The sequence below is a fragment of the Marmota flaviventris genome, chromosome 7 (genome assembly GCF_047511675.1).
Source record: "Marmota flaviventris isolate mMarFla1 chromosome 7, mMarFla1.hap1, whole genome shotgun sequence".
Classification (NCBI taxonomy): domain Eukaryota; kingdom Metazoa; phylum Chordata; class Mammalia; order Rodentia; family Sciuridae; genus Marmota; species Marmota flaviventris.
The window spans coordinates 13871712-13886117 of record NC_092504.1 but is presented as its reverse complement, the minus strand read 5'-3'; positions in this window follow the sequence as shown (position 1 = coordinate 13886117).

Here is a 14406-nt window from a genome sequence, read left to right as displayed (position 1 = left end):
AATTGAGGCCTGTGGCTCTGTACTATGGTGACCTCCAGAGAAGTTAGTATGGCGGGTAAGGTTTGGCTGCACTCTTGCTGATGTCTATTCTTCTATTCCTTGCTTTTCAGTTTACTCTTCCAAGAAGTCTTGGAAATTGTGCTTTCATGCCTGGATACTGCTGTGTTTGTCCAGAGAAGGAGGGAGAGTAAGGAGAGGATTCTTTCTTCATTTGGGTTCTTGGGAATATGGGGGACTGGCTGGCTAAGGCTGAAGCTCATGGCTAAAAACCACTTCCACAGCCCCAAAGAGGCACCTCCCATGCTCTGAGTCCCACCTGAAGCTCTAGAAGGTGCCAATGTCATGGTGAAAGCTGATGTGCAGTAGGAGTTCTGGCTGTCACAGGGTAGGAACAATTCCATCCTCACCATGGAGAGGAACCAGAGAAGGCCCAGAAGCTTACAAGGTGTGATGGTTGATTTTGTGTATCTGATCTATGGTGGGCAGTTGTTTGGTCAAATACCAGTTCGGATGTTGATGTAAAGGTTGTTTTTAGATAAGATTAACATTTAGATCAGTGGATTTCAAATAAAGCCCTCATAAATGTGGATGGGTTCATCCAATAAGTTGATGACCTTAAGAGAAAAAGAGTGGAAGCCCCTTGCCTCCACCACCTCAGATTCAAGATGGCAACAGTCACTCTTCCAAGATGGCAAAAATAACTCTTCCTGGATCTCCAGACTGCCAGCCTGCCTTGCTGGCTGTTGTTTCAGCTAATTCCTTAAAGCAAATCTGTCTATGTAGGCACATCCTGTCCCTTCGTCCCTTCTGCTTCTCTGGAGAACCCTGACCAACACAGAGGGTCCCCTGCAGCTGCTATTCTGACTGCTGCCATCTGCCATCAGCCCTGGGCCAGCTTATGGTCTTGAGGTCCCTGTTCCCGTGGGAATGTTCTCAGACTTTAAGGCCGGTTTGAAACTATTTCTTTACGTTGAGGGATCTACTCCTAGTCCAGTGGTCTCAAGGCAAATAAGCAGCAAACGTAAGATGCTGGATAGTCCCATCCTGTGCCCTCTTTGAGTCACCTGCTCTTGTTCCACCCCACTTCCTTCCTGCTCTGCACATAGCTGTATGCTACAGCAGGAAGCTGAGGCTATATGGTATAATAAACCATGTATGTATAACCACATACACTTACAAACAACACATGCACTGTCACATGCATTCTGTATTCTACATCATATAAACAGTGTGATCCTGATTTATGAGATTCTCTCATCCTTCTTAGAACAAAAGAAGCCCTTTCATGAGTCAAAGTCTGTCTGTACATTTTCCTTGCTTTGAGTTCCCCCTATGCTCTCCTTATCTGTGCTCTCATTTATTTTTAAGATCTAGCTGGAATCTAATGTCCTCTCTGAAATCTATATATCAATAATCACTTTTCATATAATAAACTACCTCAAAATGTAAGGCCTCATTAGGACTATGGTTCTGTTGGTCTACAGGTTAGGCGGAACTCAGCTGGGTGCACCCTTTATTTATTTAACTTAAGAAAAATGCATGAAGGTGTACTGTCAGTGTTATAAATTACCTGCTGAATTAATAAAATGACTCTATGGATATATATATATATATATATATATATATATATATGTGTGTGTGTGTGTGTGTGTGTGTGTGTGTGTGTGTGTGTGTGAAATTATTGAACAGCCATGTGTCATGTGTACACACACACACAAAAAATTAAGTGTAAAATCATTAAATGATTATTACCTAGGTTGATGTTGAAAGAAACAGATATTTAACTTACATTTAAAAAGAATCACAGTTTTAACATTTCTGACAAATCATGAGGATAATTATCAGTTCAAACTCCCATCAAAATCACAATCACTGTACAATAATAATGATAAAATTGCCTTGGGTTTATCTGTATGCAGTTGATAATATTCAACCATTCGAAGTATTTAAAAAGGGCATTTTTGTGAATCAAGCAGTGCAACTATTTCCTCATTGTTAATAAGCCCGAATAAACAGAACTGCTTATTTTAGGCAGCTAAACAGGAAAACTGAGTGAAAGAAGGAGAAGACTTGTTACAGGGCTTCACTGTAGGGACTAAACCTTCTCAGGATCACATTAATCGAGAGGTCCCTGGATGTAGATGAATAGTATTTCAAATTCACAGAATGGATCCTAATGTCCTCCGAAGAGCAGTAGCAGTAAAAAATGTAAAGAAGTTGGAAGGCAAAAGATTATGCTGACAAAATGAAGAGGTGTGGCATGCAACACCTCCTGCAGAACACGGCGCTGTTTGCCTGCGGAGAACAGCCCTTGTGAACAAGACCTGCTAAGAGAGTGATAGGAGGTGGGACTGATCCTGCAAAGGGAAGCTCATGATCAAGTTGCCTGAGCTTGGATAGGAAGCAGAGCTCAAATGCAGGTACCCACTACATATTTTATCACTCTGTGATTATGGCAAAGTCTTCCCAAAGGAAGAGGTACCTATGGTGGATGGCAGGATCGAAGCAGTTAGATCAGGAGGAGGGGAAGAACATGAACCTTGGTTTAGCTCATTGTGGCTTACGTGGGGATTGCATGGTTGGAATGACCAGCATTTTTTCAATCTCCTGAATTTTAGAAATTAACGTGTATTCACTGCTTAATTTGCTATATGCTTTGTATGTATTACGTTGTTTAACCTCCAGCTCAGTAACAGAGTAGATACTTCAATCTCTACTTAACAGATCTAGAGCAAACCTTGACTAACTTATTCAAAGTCATATAGTGAGAAGTTGGAAAAAATTAAGACTGAACCCAGGACACGTGCATTTAGCCATCATCTTATCAATCTTTTATTTTAGTCTGTTTGGCCAATCACCTTCTAATAATGGAAATTTGGGATTTTTAAATTTTTTGTTCCATTTACCCACTCTAGACACCAATTCATGTTTGTGTACTGAATGATTCAAAGGCAATATTTTAAACTTTGTAGATGTTAATAAATATTGTTGGGTTAATCTGTGTTCTAAAGCAAGGGTTGGGAAATTATGGTCCTGCTATGCTCTGAAAAATTGTTCCCCAAAGACTCTTGTCTTAAAGGCTTGGCCCCGAGTCTATGCTATTGGGAGGTGGTGAAACTATTAAGAAGTGGGACCTAGTTGGAGGTCTTCCTGTCATGGCGGCATGGCCCAGAGAGATATGGGAACTGTATCTCATTCCTGTTCTTCCTTTGTTACCCTGGCCACCATGAAGTAAGCACCTCTTCCACTCCCACTATGAGATGCTGTCTTGCCACAGGTCCAAAATAACTGGACAAACAAGCCTCTAAAACTGTTGAGCCAAAATAAACCTTTTCTCCTTATAAGTTCATTATCTCATTCATTCTGTTGCAATAATGGAAAACTAACAAACACAGAAAAAGCCAAATGCAAATTGTTGTCTGTTTGGGGATGTATTTTTATGGGAGAACAGACACTCTCATTCACTTACCTATTGTTTTCAGCTATTTTTATTTAACAGCAGAATTTCACAGTTGCAAAAGAGACCACACAGCCAACAAAACCTGAAATATTTGCTGTTTGGTTCTTTGCAGATGAAAAAAAATTCTTTTCTTCCTACTGGGGATTGAACCCAGGTGTGCTTAACCGGTGAGCCACTTCTCCAGCCTTTTTAAATTTTTTTATCTTGACACACACTCTCTCGTTGATTTGCTCAGGGCCTGGCTAAATTGCCAAGGTTGGTTTTAGCTTGCAATCCTGCCTCCGCCTCCCTAGCTGCTGGGATTACAGGCATACGCTACAGTATCTAGTTTGCAGACAAAATTTGTAGAACCCTCTTTGAAGTGAAACAAAAGGAAGACAACAAAACTCTGGTATATTGAGTATTTGGAATTCCTCATATTACTAAAAAATTCTTTTATAAATAAGAAATTCTAGTGTCTAATGTGGATAATAAGTCATTAACTGATTTTTTTGTCCATCCATTCTTTTATTATCGTAATTTGTTTCATTGGCAGGAATTGTGTGGAGGTACTTTCTGTGCTTTTTTTAAATTTATCTTTCCTAAGATCCAATGGATAGAATGTGTCATCCCTATTTTATCAGTAAAGGAAGTAAAAGTTATGGAGATTAAGTTTCTCATGGACCCAACAGAGGAATTGGAACTTGAATGTATTCATCTCAGATTTTAAACTCTAATTTTTATTTTCCCTTTATAATTTAAATCTATTCTCATGTGGCAAAAACACACTGATTAATTGCTTATGAACACAGAGTGCCCTTTATTTTAAAATATCAGCAATCATTTCTCATCATTATCACATAAATGGGAATATCCCATTAACACTTGAAAAATGTCAAGCCCTAGGAGTTCAGAAGACTGCTTCCCGCCACGCAGTGACTTACAGGCGGCTCGGAGAGGCAGCACACCTGCAGGGGAGGCTCTGCTTCTCTGGTTCCCCGCGTGGTTTGCAACCTTAGGGTCATGGAATCTTAGGGTTGGGCAGTTACTTAAAGAACATTCCATCCAACCCCCAGATCAGGCTTGAGTGTGTCCTCAGCATCTCAGGGAAGTTGGCTATTGGGCTCACATTAATGGAGCGTTTAGTCTGGTCTAGACACTCTGATAGACATTTAATATGCTTCACCCCATTTAATTCTTATAGGACTGCTGGAAGATAGGTATTAATTTCATAAGATAAGGAAACTCAGGATCAGTAGGATAAAGTCATTTTCCCAAGGTCACATAACTGGTAAGTGGTGAAATTAAGAGCCACCCTGTCCAACACTAAAACTTGCCCTGCCTCCTTAAAAAACTCCCCATGTGCAGCCCAATAACTGAGAGGTTGATGGACAGCCCCACAGGGCTCTTTCTAAACTCTAAAAGACAGGGAAATCATAGAGGAGTGTCTATTGTTAAGTTCTCCTGGTGGGTGATAGCAAATATATTTTATATAAGTTTATACAGTGGTGCACTTGGGAAATACCAACAATATAAAAGTCATAAAAGAACTTAAAATCTCTCAGTCACCAGTTTATTACAAGTAAGTGGTCAACCAAGCCTCTCTGGCCAGAGATTTAATAGAAAAAATAAAATAAAAACTTTATCTAAGACTACGGACAAAAGCAGCTTGCCATAGGGCAAGGACACTAATAGTTTAGAGGTCACTACCAGTAACTACCCTGGGACCCTGTGCTGATTTTATATCCCCTCATGTGCATAGGGAGGTGTCATGGAGTAGGGACCACATTTTAATTAAGCCTATCCCCAACAACACACACACATCACACACCACACACCATGCACACACCCACACAAACACACCCAAGATCTCTCACTCCAACCTTCATCCTTTCTATCTGATGGGGCCTGTACAGCACCAGATAACACATCATCTAAAACCTTGCCACATGTTGGGTTTAAGGAAGTAAGTAACAAGATTAGGTGGAACTAAGATCTAGAGTCCTTACCTTGACAGCTCAACACACTAACTCAGAGCTTTCTTGAGGTCTCTTGGGGAAATAATGCCCCTACTTAGAATGCTTGTGTGGAGTAGAGATGGTGAATTTAAGTTATAGGTGTAAGCAAGTATCTATTATAAAAAACCCAAGAGCATGCTTCCAACTCATGCATGGGTATATTTCACTTTAATTGTTGAGAAAACCCTGGGCTGATGTTTTCAATTGGATGTGGTCATCCAAGGAGCCGATTTTATAGCTTTAAGTATTCATTGAGTCAAAAATTATTATGGCCGCATTTTTTTGCAAAGGCTGAATAATTTTATGGCCCTCAATGAGATTGGGAGCTGAGGAAGCTGAGGCAATGATGAAAATAATTAAATCATGTGCTTCAGGGCACAAAGCAATCAAATGCAGATGAAGAGAGAGAATTTTGCATTCCTTTCAGATCCCTTTGACCTCCTTCTACCACCCGCTGCTCCCCTCCAGAACCTGATGTACTAACCACTGGCAGAGAAGATGGAGCCACAGTGTCTCTCACCAACTGCCCAGTGAGCTGCCGTCTCAGTAGCCAAACAGGGTCAAGTCCAAGCAGCCAGAAGATGAGGCTCTGCCAGATACAAGCTTTATTTCTTTGGCTCCCCTCTCTGCTAGCTGGCTGCGTGAGGACTTCCAGTAGCATTATTTATTATAATTAATTGTTTCACTTCGCTGATCAAAAGCTGCTTCCAAATCGGATCCAAGGACGAGCACAATCCCTGAAATTCATGGATCTTGACATTACAAGCCCCATAAACCCTCAATGAGGAAAGGCTGGACTTGTGCAGAAATGCCCTTGGTGCACTTTCTCAGCCATAACCCCGCTCACTGTGCAAAGCTTGGAGTTGTCCAGCTATGTCTACACACAGGTGCCTTTGAGGTCTTCTCTGGCCTTGGAACTCTCAAATCCAACCTGCTATTCTGCCTCAAGCTGCGGCTGTCTCCATAAATAGTCTTTCAGAGAAAGGCATCCCTGTAATTGCAACATATGCCACATTGCTCCTTTCTAGACAATTAAAAAGAGTAAACGTAATTCCCCTAGGGACATAAAATGGGCTGCTCCATTATGATATACAGGAAGGTTTTAGTAAGCCCCATTTTTGTATTTGGTGTATTTATTGTAACTTAGAGATTGCATTATGGTTAGACTCTCTGCCTCACAACTCTGAGAACAATAAAGAGATGAAAATACCATTCATCATCAGGGCAGGCAATATGCTCTTTGGAAAGGAAGTTTACTCCATCATTCCTGGGGGGTTTCCTGAGGGGGAGCCTGTGAGACTCTAAGGAACTGACATTCACAAGCTGCTTTTCCTTTCATGTCCTGGCTTCTCACCATACAGGCCTCATCATTCTGCAAAATGATGTGCCATAGCACTTTCCCCTCGGATCTTCTTCCCACATCTTTATTCATACCTGCCCTTTCCTCTGCCTTGTCCCTTTCTCTTCCCTGTTTCCTTGACATTTAAATCTCAGAATAATACTTCTGTGAAATCTTTCATGTCCACTGCACCGCCCCCCACACCTTCAGGAAAGCTCAGGTTTCTTCTGTCATCTGAATTCTGCACCTAAGTATTTGCCACAAATGAAGTTAAATACCAAATTGGGAGTTGGTTAGTTAAATTTCATCTTTAGAAAAACTAAAAACCTTCCATTGAGATAATACCACTCTCGTTCCACCCCAGATCCCTTAGACACTGTATCTTCTACCCTCTATGAGCTCAGTAATCATTTATGGAAAGACAACTGAATGTGGGCATGAAACTGCTATTTGGTCTTGAACTAAAGACTACTTTTTTGAGTTTCCTTTTAATCATCATCACCTATCTCTGGGTGCATAGTCTGAATGCCCCAAGTGCACAGGTTGAAGCCTAATCCCCATCCTGATGGTTTTAAGAGGATTAAGAGATGGGCCCCTGGGGAACTGATTAAGCCATAAGGATTCTGCCATCATCAGTGGTTTAGCACCAGGGCTGGAGGAAACTGGTGTAGGACCTGTCCCCTCTTGCCTTTCTGACATGGAGGACACTGGCATGCAGCAACAAGGTACCATCTTAGAAGCACAGACTGGATCTTCATTAAACTTTGAAACTGTCAGTGACTGGATGGTGAACTTCCAGCCTCAAGAATTGTAAAAATATTTTTTTTTTGTTTTTTACAAATTGCCCAATCTTTGGTGTCCTTTATAGCAGCATAAATTAAAATACCAACTGCAGCAGAAAGGACATCCCCTGAATAGCTGACTTCACTATTTACAAATAGTTCTTCCAGCTCCAAACCATTCTTTAAAAATTTGTGATCTATGTCAATGTAATTTTTTTTCTATTCACATGTCCTCTCATCCTGTTTTGCACTGAGTGACATGTTATGTTTCTCTGCCTTTTCAAACTTTCATCAATATATTGAATTTCCTTTCTCCCCAACATGTTTGTTGTCCCCTTCCTGAGGTATGTGGCCTTGAATATGGAATAAACAGTCCTTATCCAACCCTTCCAAACAGCATAGGGCTAACTACCTTCATCTGAGACTCTCATCTGAGGACTCAGTAGACGTGATCAAAGGTGACAGAATATTCAGTGTACTGAGTGAATTCCCACATATTTTTGTTACTACTATTTTAATGTCTTACTCTTTGGCCTCAATTTAGGAAGAGATTAAGTTTAAGCAACCAGCAACAAAAGAGGAAATTGGCAAAAGGAAAATTTTCCACTCTATTTTACTTTTACATCAAGATATTCTTAATTCCTGTGATCTTTTTCAGAACTACAAAGCTTTTCAGGGTACACTGTAGCTGTTTCATTTTATTCTTAAAAGAAACATGAGTGGATGTTACACTTCTCTTTAAAGTCTTGCTGTTTCATATTTGGTTATCATTTTGTATATTATGCAAGGTGAGAAACTAAGTGGCTAACTGAACCATCTTAAATAATATGCATGTGCATATTTATCTATATGCACATGTTAATTCTGATACACAACTTATTTCAATTATTGGATATTATTTTCTGTATTTTTGTTCCTAAATTTCAAAGTCTGTAAAAAATATTTATAAATAAGTTTTTCCCTGATGCAAATATTGTGATATTCTATAATACAAAAAGGCAATTTTTCAATAAACACATCTTGCCATGAGTAACTCTATACCAAATTTTTATTAAAATTATCACAAGTTATCTTTTTTAAAAATCCCTTCTTATTCTCATAATGTTTGAATTTTTATCTTCTCTCTTAATTTCTCACCCATCTGTATGCTTTGATTTTCTCCATGTACGTGGTAGAACACATGAATTAAAGCGATCTAAAACTTATAAAGACATTGCCTCTCAAGTCAGCAAGACAGCTTGGTGAAGACATTAATGACTATCTGAAAGACCACATCCTGAATCTGTGAGAAATAAGAAACAAGACAATGTCGATGAAAGAGGGACCTTTCTCTCTACATGGTTCCACTAAATACATACCTCACAATCCATCTCTATAACTTCAGAGACAACATTTGTCATCTATAGATACCAACAACATCTCCAGTGCTGTATATGTTTCTTCTCTCCCCCCCCCTCCCTCTCTCAGCCTTCATAGTTTTTATCAAAAAACATGGAGACCAGGAACTTCAAAGGGAATTCCTTCCTCAGATCAGCTCAGCGGGAGGCTGAAAGGGACAAGAAACAGGCTCCTGATTAGTGTTTACTGAGTGCCAAGTGTTTCCTCAACACTATACAATACAGAGGAAAAGACATGATCCATGCCCCGTGGGGTTCCCATCTAAATAGGACCAATGAGGTAAGGCATAATGAGCTGAATTCTTACCCTGTGTTGATGACTTCTCTATGGGAACCCAAATCGTCCTCTGTGGAGACTGGTGCTATTCACCAAACCTTAACAAGTGTGTTATGTCCTCAGAGCCTGGCACCACCATCCCTGTTAGGAAGCAGAGCTCTGTTTGTCATAACTGCCTTGAGTTCAGACTCCCCCTTCCCCAAACAAGGTCTTCAGTGGCCTCAGCAACAGTAGGAAGTCAATAGATTCTTTGTGAATGACCCAGGAGAATCACAAGGACCCTTATCCGTGAGACAAAGGCTTAGCCTAATACTTCTAGATTTGCTTTCCTGGTTGCCATTCTTAACATATCACTCCAATGGTTACAACTCTCAGCAGTTCCCCTGTCTCTTCTTACATTCAATAGATGCTTTGAGCATGGAGACAGTCTTGCAGCTGTACTCCTAATGAGCAGATGATGCCCTGTAGCAAGCCTCACAGGCTCTTATCCTATATAACTTAACCAAGTTGCCTCTCAAGCCTAGGAAAACCTATTTCTTTTTCTTCCCATGGCAATATTTTTCTCCCTCGATATGCATGTCTTGAGGAAAGGAAAAAAAAAAAAAAACCCAGTTCATGTAAACTCTAGTCTACTATTTCACAACCTACTTGTATAGTTTTAGTCTTCATTCCTAAATCAGTCTATTTTATTTTGTTTTGATTTCCCATTTTATGAGAAAATTGTATCTATATTCAAACTGATGATTTTGTAAACATGGTACAACCTGTCCTAAAGTCCTAATGGTTGAAAACAGAAACTACATTATTTCCTGAGCACTCCTAAGAGGTCCAGGTATAGTCCAGAAAAAGTTAATGATTTGTTGTTGTTCCTTTATTTCCAGCAATTTCTTTCTAAAATGCATGCCATGTATTTTCTCTGGCTTTTGATCATCCCTAAGTTAACAGAAGTAGAAGTAAGGACTATGGGTTAGCGCAGGTCAGGGAGAGGGTCAACTCCATCCTAATCCAACTGCAGAAATCCTAGTGTCTTCAGAGTTGCTTGAGCTTGGGTCACTCCACCGTCACAACTACCAGAAGAGTGGCCAGTGAATCTCCCTTGTGTCATAACAATAAGCTACATGGTTAATAAATATGTTGAACTAGATAGAGTTATAAGCAAATGTAATCAACAAATGACATAAAATTGGAGGGGTCGATTAAATCACCCGAACATATATATACTGATAATGAAATATTTTCCAAATGCAATGCCAGGTTCCAAGTCATTCCCTGGAGAGAAATGGTCAGTTATTGTTCTTTCCCTCTTGGAGTACACATTCTAGAGGGGGAGGGGAAGATAAAATTGACCATTAACTACCATTGCAACTCAGGTTATGTGAATGAGAGGCAAACAATATTAGAAATAACAAAGAATTTGACCTTTCAAGGATGTCATGGAGAACCTCCCTGAAAAGGTGAAGTCTGAGACTGTATCTGAGGGCAGGGTGGCATTAACTAGGCAAAGAGTAGAGAGAGAAATTTGCCATGCAAAGAAAACAGGATGTCAGAGGTCTCCTTCTGCTTAGGAAAGAGGGAAGGAAAGGTTTTTTGAGTCTGCATGTCTGTATCCTCAAATGTCCTGTCTGGGACCATTCTCTCCTTGTTCCCTCTTTGGACTCCTTTTCTGTACTTGAACTTTCTACTTTGCATGATAATGCAATGTGATTCTTCTGATGTGTTCCCCAAGCACAAGGCCTACATGTTGTTCCTTAAAGTCTCCACAGTAACTAGGAAGAGTGCTTGAATAGCATCATCAGGTGGAACCAGGGGAACAAGGCAATGAGATGACATTTGAAAGTATCTTTAAACACAATTATGTTTATATGTGTTTCTTACAAATGAGAATGCAGCAGATGTGTCATGAAGAATCCTCACAGGATAATGTCACTCTGTTTTCAAGTAGAAGAATCATTCAGGGACCAAAAGTAACCAAAAAGCAAAACAAAATGGTACAGGAAGGATGTGGTGGCATATTCCCAGGAGATTCTGGCTGATCTCAGAAACCTAAAGTCAAGGGTTTTGCTGTGAGGTGATCATACCTGAGCCTGGGCAGGGTGAAAAGTGAGAATAGAAATGCCCTCCCCAATTCTGGAACTTCTTCTAAGTATCCCATGAATCAAGAAAGATAACAAAACATTTGCTGCGCTGTTTGGTTCAGCAAACCCAAACCAAAAAATTACTTGATGACGTCCCAGAACAGTGACACCTCTGCTAAGCAACATGAAACTTGCATTGCCTATGAAGCAGTTTGTCATTAACCTAGACATAAACAGGCTTTGCAGATTAAATTCACAAAAATATGAGTTTATAACCTAAAATGTAACAATTTGTGAAAAAAAAAGAAAAGTTACCATGAATAGAAACACAAATCACAAAAATAGACCCCTGGAATTCCAAATAATTACCAGAACCAGAACATAAAGTAACTATTCCTGAAATGTTTAAAGAAAACATAGATGGAATTAAATATGAATAAGAAATATGAGCCTATAAAAATATAACTAGTGGATTTTTTACAAAAATAACTTCTCTAAAGCTTAAAAATTCTAGCACTACAGATAAACCTTAATGCACAGATTAAATAAAATCTTTGATCAGCTGAAGTAACACTGAAGTTAAAGATACATCAAATGAAAATATGCAGAGGCAGTGTGGAGAGGCAGAAAAAGGACATATTTACAAGAAACACAAAGAAGCATGGGAAAAAGATTTTTTAAAATCTAACATGAATCCAATTGGAATTTCAGAAGAGAAGAGAAAGGATGGAAGAGGGTTTATAATTTATTCTGGGTTCAGAGGTGAAAAATGCTGAGAATGTATGACCTTATAAATAATCAAAAAAGGGATACACAAAAATATCCAATATGAAAAATAGAAACCTTCTCCCACACATATCTTAGCAAATTTTCAGAATGCCATTAAAATGAAATTAAATGAGTTTGAAAACAGCAAGAAATTAAAAAAAAATTCTCACAAAGAAAAAGAAATTAAGTGGACTGAAGAACTCTTGATACCAGCAATAAAAATACAGAGAAAAAAATCTGTAAAGCAAAAATTGAACACCAGAGAAGTTATTGAATAAGGAAAGGAAGGGAATGGAGGGGATAGGATGGAATGGGACTGAGAGACAATTGCCCAAAATGCTGAAGGAAAGAAAGGAAAGAGCAAAATTATCCTAATAAGTAGTTCCCAAGATGCATGGCTGAGGATACAGTTCAGTAATAGAATACATGGCCAGCATGTAGATGCCCCGGGTTCAACCCGCAGTACCACTACCACAATGGAAAAAATGTCCCAAACCCAAAACATTAGTGTGATTAAAGAAACTAGACTGCACCAGGCGTGATGGTGCACACCTGTAATCCCACCAGCTGGGGAGGCTGAGATAGGAGGATTTCAAGTTCAAAGCCAGCCTCAGCAAAAGCAAGGCACTAAGCAACTCAGTGAGCCCCTGTCTCCGATAAAATACAAAGTGCGGCTGGGGAATGTGGCTCAGTGTATGAGTGCCCCTGACCTCAACCCTAGTATCCCCATCCCCCCCCCCAAAAAAAAAGAAAAAAAGAAGTAGACTGCATAAGAAAAAAATTAATTAAATTTAATTATAGGAGTTGAACTAATGTAGAAGAAATATTAGATGTTTTATATACCATATAAGACAGAAAAGAGTGCCTGAAATTAAAATGTTCTAAAATTTTGTCCTATTCAGAAGAAGAATGAATCATTAATTGAACAAAAATGATATTAAGAAGTCAGTTTACATTAGACTTAAGTTAAAAATGCATTTGTATAGATAAGAAATAAAATTAAAATAAAGGTAGTTTAGAATTTCTAAAATCATGGATACATTGGGAGAAAATTAAGTCAAAACTCAATCATTGTAATTTTAGGCAAAGTAGATTTTGTAATACACACAAACAGTTTATCAAAAGTAGAAAATAAAAATGGGTGAAATGTGCTTAAATATATCAGTAACTCACATATAGATGTGTATGTGTATGTGTGTGTGTGTGTGTGTGTGTGAGAGAGAGAGAGAGAGAGAGAGAGAGAGAGAGAGAAAGAGACAGAAACAGAGACTGAATTCTATAGTTAGGGCACAGATTATCAGATAAAATATAAAAAATAACAAAAAATTAACTACTCACAAAAGAGATTTAAAACACAAAATGCAAACAATTAGAAAGAAAATGAATTTTTTAAAAAGTTAGGACTCACTAACTAAAATAAAAAATGGTCTATCTATAGTATTACCACACAGCATCAGAAATGAGACAAAAATATTGTTTGGAACATAAATCAATAAATAATGCAAAAAAATATTTAACTCATCAGGATGATTTTCACATAAATTTTATGCAAGGAATTAGTAAGCTTGAAATACATAAAAAGAATAAAAGTCAATATTACAAGGAGACTTTGACAAATCTACCATAATAAATCCAAATGCTCTTCATAATTTGAAGATCAACCAGATAAAAAGTGGTAGGTATATAGTTAATTTGAATAACCATGAAAATATGTAGAACTCTGTCCCACAATTAGAGAACACTTGTACTTCTCAAGCCTGAGAAAGACTGTCTAAAGCTGGTCACATGTGGTATCAAAAAGCACATTTCAAGGCACTTTAAGGAAATCAGACCATATTCTCTATCTACAATATAAATTAGAACTATAACAAAAAGGTAATGGGAGACATCCCACACATTTGGAAAAGTAAAATTTAAAAAGCTCATGGAACAATGGATATATAAAAATAGCAAAATGTAACTAATATTATTTTCATTTCACAAATGCAGAAACTAAATTATTGAACATTAAGGAATTTGCTAAAGGTTGCACAATAAAACATCACAAAGTTAACAACTGAGGCTAGAGAGTCCAACAGCTGACTTTTGCCCTTTAATAAGCACTTACTATCATTCACTTTGGACTTCTAATTTATCTACCCTTCAGCCATTGGTTATTTAAAAGTGTGTTGTTTAATGTAGAAATATTTGAGGACATTCTAGATAACTTCTTGATTTTTAATATAATTTTATCTTGTTCAAAACACATATCCTATGTAAGAAAAAATTTTAAGTAAAAATAGATTTTCAATAAAAACAGATTTCAGCCTTT